The 4,912-nt window shown below is 35.6% G+C and overlaps 1 pseudogene; it reads left to right on the top strand.

The window, feature by feature from the left end:
- Positions 1–2,539: 2,539 nt before the first annotated feature.
- On the top strand, positions 2,540–2,803 carry LOC115836643 (annotated as a pseudogene).
- Positions 2,804–4,912: the final 2,109 nt, after the last annotated feature.

Raw genomic sequence — 4,912 nt, 5'->3', positions numbered from 1 at the left:
AAAAGCTATACAAGGAATGTAGCACTGGAATGATTTGGACTAACCAAGGAATTTAAAGTATCAAGACAAAAAAAATGGATATTCTATTAATAATTTACCTTATGTTCATACTAGGCTGCATTTAATTGCAACTAAATTATGTCTAATCCCTTCAATTATAGACAGGTACTGTTGATTAGATCTCAATGAGGTGGGTGTTAAGTGCTGATTATACACGTGACTCTGATTTACTACAAGAAAGTAAAAAAGGCCAAAGCAGAGGGAGATTCAGAGGAAAAGGGGAATGGCCTCCTGTTTTCCTGCCTAGAAAATAGATTTTTCTAAAATAACTGCTACATGGCAGTATCCAAGAATAAAACTTTTCTTTTCAATTAACAAAGAATGAAGAATTTCTGAGGCTGCTTCTTCAGAGCCCACAATTTTTTAACAAAACTGCATATGTTCAATCACTATTTTGCTTTTAATTTAGAATCTGTTGCCAAGGAAACATCAATATCCAAGTACGTTCAAGGTAAATCTTCTTTCATATTTTTGAAGTGAATCATTGAAGTGAATCACTTAGCAAGGCAGCAGCAAGTTGTAGAACTGAGTTAATCCAGAGTTGGACTTAATTCCAATCACTGTGTCCTTGATAAATCAGCTAGATCTCAGTTTCTTTACCTATAAAGTAACAATGATTATACGGTTGTTGTTTCTAGCAATTTACTTCTGGGGAATAGTCCCTCTACCTGATGTATAGTTTGTCATCTCATTACATATGGTCAGGAATCTATAGAGTCAGCTTCTTTTACGTAATTACCCTGGAACAAAAGAGGACAAAGAACCCCCATTTTCTCCTTCAGTAATGCAAAGGCAATACATACTTGGCTTGCCTAAAAGAAATGAAGCAATGTGGAATCAGAATGAAATGTAAAAAAAAAATTCCTGTCCCTGCAAATATTATGTAATTCAGGTTTCTCGATTTCATGGTACATCAGAAATCACAGCCAAAGATAACCACAAACTGAAAGGTGTGTCTACAAGGTCCTTCTGGGTCACTGGCAACAGGGTATATGATCACAAACAAGGGTGGATTCAGGTAGTGTGTGGCCAGAAGCTTTCACAATCTGAAAATTTCCTTAAGAAAAAAAAAATGCAAACTTGTGAATCTAAACTGACAAAAGCATTAGGGATGAGGAAAAAAAAAAAACACAACGAATACATTAAAAACTGATAAATACTACAAAAACCAAAAGGCCAGAAAAATAATATAATTTTATTAATTAATGTCCTGACATACTTCTAGTAGTCTCTTTTTCCTATGTTTTGGACTTCATGCTCTTTGAGCATCTTTATGGATGATAATTATTTCATAATATCTATTACAGAATAGGACTTCAGTGCATCTTTGAAATTTATTTTATCAATAGTTTAAAACAGATTCATTTTATCAATGTGTTAAAATTTATTTTATCAATAGTTTAGAATAAAGTATCTTTTGGTTTCACGACAGATTATTGGTAACTTTACATAAAGTTTTAGGATTGTGGTCAAATATTAGAAACACTTCCATCCAGGTTTCTTTCACATGTGAGCTCTAAGGTTGAGAAGAATTTTCCACTAAGTGCATCTAAGGAACATATCAAACCATTTCCTCCTCTACCACTCACATTCTTCTGAAGCTGGATACTGTGCACACATCCAACCATTTGGCCACACCTCTGGCCTTTGCATCTGCACATAGCACAGTGGGCAGTCAGAGGTTTTCTAAAAGCCATTCCAACACCAAGACAGCTAGAAGTAACCCAACTATGTATAGAAATGTGAATCAAATATATCTCATAAGCCGAAACTAAACATATTCCCAACTCAACTTTCCCACAACTGAAAGCCAAGAATGCCTACAGCCCTCCAATACCAGTTGAAACAAAGGCAAATATGATGGAGATGAAATCAAAATGAGAAGAGTCATCCTAGCCAATTGTAGTTAAAATATCTTATTTTGAGTATACTTACTTGCAAGAGGCCCTTAAACTTCATTAAAATTTAAACTGCATTTGGTTCACTGTAAGTCCACCTCTGACAGAAAGTGATTATTTTCTCGTTTTCTCATGCCTGACAACTTTAACATAACTACCTTCAGTGTCATTACCTCATGTGAAGGATTGTGCTATGCGTTTTTTAAACATTAGCTAATCCATCCTCAAACCAACACTATGAGGTAGTAGTTATTGCACAACTGGGGAAACTGGAGCTCTGAAAGGTTAAGCCACTTGTTCAAGATAAGTAAACTGGTATAATGGTTCCAATGCTGGTATATGCAAATGTGCTCTCCTGCTTCCTTGAGAAAATTGAGGTGGGGAAAGAGCATGAGAAGGACTTTCTATGCTTTTTTAGGCACAGAAAGAACATGACTAGATACAGAGTCTCATTAAGAATATAAAATGTGTTAGATGTACCATGGCTCCAGTAGTGACCATAGCTCCCACAGGGCCTGAGCCATGTTAGCACCTCCCCAAGGAGACTACTCCAGTTGGCCAGCCTCTGCTCCACAGTAACCATGTGAAATTGAAAGGCTGTAATAAAAAATGCAGTTACATTGGAAGAGATGCAGCAGGGCTTAGTGGTATGAGCTATGCAGGCATTGGAGAACATAAAAAAGACTATTTCAGCCCACATCAAGAAGCAGTTTGACAAGAAGTACAATCTCACCCGACACTGCTTCATGGGGTGGAACTTTGGTAGTTGCCTGACACATGAAACCAAACACTACATCTACTTCTACCTGGGCCAAATGGGCATTCTTCTGTTCAAATCTGGTTAAAGACATAGAATATGCCACACACACAGAGTGACTCATTCAGAAATGAGGACAGCAGCCTAAATTACAAATACCAGAGACTAAAATTTTCAGCCTTGCTAAGGAACACTTCAATCTTTGAAGCTTTATTGTGTTTTGTACAGGGCATTCTCTGTATTAGTTTATTGTGGTTATAAGATAATTAGCAACACACTTATATTTGTATTCCATACTTCTGTCCCATGTTTCTTTCCCTCAAAATCCATTACTTTAAAAAATAAATCTGTTACAGATATGAAAAAAAAAATGTAAAACACTGCATCAGTACTTTCTTGTAGTAAGTTTGGGCACTGGGCTAAGAATCCGAAAAGTTAATTCAGATAATATACTGTCATTGGGTAACTTGTGTAAGCCGTTCACCAACAGTTTAACTCTGTTTTATCACATGCCAAATAACAGCTTGTAGTAATAATAAAAATATTGCCATATTTGAATCACAATTCAAATAGATTTTACCAATAACATATATGTAGCATAATTTGATATTGCTTACTAGGGCAAGGTTGTATAGACTGTAGCCTAGAAGATTATTTGTAATAAAGCATGATTATAAGAAAATTATCCTATTTAAATTCAAAGAGCTATGAGTTCCTGGCTAAGTTTATGTCTCTTATACAAGAAAATCACAGGGTAACAACCTACAATTAAAATCCTAGTTCTGGTCAGATCATTAAAAGCCATCTATTTACAATTTAGGTTTGAACATTAGTCTGTCTCAAGTCACTGAGAATGTGGCCACAACAGAAAGTTCACCTCCAAGAAATCAGGCAGCCTCTTTTTGGAAGTCTTAAGTGCAGTACCTGCTGTACTGTGTACACAACTCCCTTTCTCAAATGCCTCCAAACAGATGTGCTTCCCATTATTACTTGCCAGAGAAATTCAAATTTCTATGATAAGATACCACTCTTCACTGACTAGAATGGCTTAAATTTAAAGACTGACAAAACCAAGTGTTGACAAGAATGTGGAGCAACTGGAATTCTCATAAATTGGTGGTGGGAGTGTAAAATGACAAAACCCCTTTGGAAAAATGTTTGGCAGACCTAACCAAAGGTAAAGATATGAATGCCCTATAATCCAGCATTTCCATTCTTGGGTATATATTCAAAAGATATGAGTATATCCATTAAAATACATGAACAATAATGTTCATAGGTACTTTTTTTTACTAATAGCCAGAAACTAGAAGTAATATAAATGCCAATCAAAAGTAGAAAGATAAATTGTGGTGTAATCATACAACAGAATACCATACAAATGAGAATGAACTCATTCCAGCAGCAGGCAACAACAAGGATAAATCTCACAAATGATCATGAGTGAAAGAATCTAGATACAAAAGAATGTACAGTATAATATTTACAACCAAATTTACAAACAAATATGATGGTATTCACAAGTGGGAAAAACTAATCTGTAGGAATAGATATCAGGATAGCAGTTACCTGGGAGTATTGACTTGGAAGGAATATTGCAAATCTGCATCTTCATCTGAGCAGTAGTTACATGGGTAATATATATGTAAAATTCATTTAGTTGTAGATTTAAGATATGTGTATTGTAAATATATGTCATATTTAATGTAAAATTTTTTTATGTTAACATTAAGGCAGACCTTGAGAAAAAGGATCAAGACATCAGAACAGCTAAATAGGAAACCTGGGGCATCTACAAGAGTGCAGAAGTTCTCAACCTCTGTGGCCCGGAAGGAGCACAGAGGAAGGAAGAAAGAAAGCAGAACCTGGGGTATCTGAACCAGCCAAACACATGCAAATCCATTCTCATTCTCTCATACTCTCACTCTCTTTATGATCCAATTTCTTTCTTATGTCTTGCTTTCCCCCTGAATTTTTGCCCAGATACAGCAAAGGAAGTAGAAGCAGAGCTTTGGATTAAGGGGAATCCTCATCCATCAATTCTCTGGTTTTGCATGAAGCATTATTTTTCAACCCTAATGGACTGGTAGGTTATTCCCGATCTTACACCCAAGTATTATCAAAGTTAAAAGTGAAGGGGTTTTATATGTGAGGCTTTACAAAGTCTTTCTAATTGTTGTTATGCTTTTTCAACCAC

This window comes from Nomascus leucogenys, chromosome 9 (assembly GCF_006542625.1).
Source record: "Nomascus leucogenys isolate Asia chromosome 9, Asia_NLE_v1, whole genome shotgun sequence".
NCBI classification, from domain to species: Eukaryota; Metazoa; Chordata; class Mammalia; order Primates; family Hylobatidae; genus Nomascus; species Nomascus leucogenys.
The sequence above is the reverse complement of the archived record's forward strand: the minus strand, read 5'-3'. Positions and strand labels throughout refer to the sequence as shown.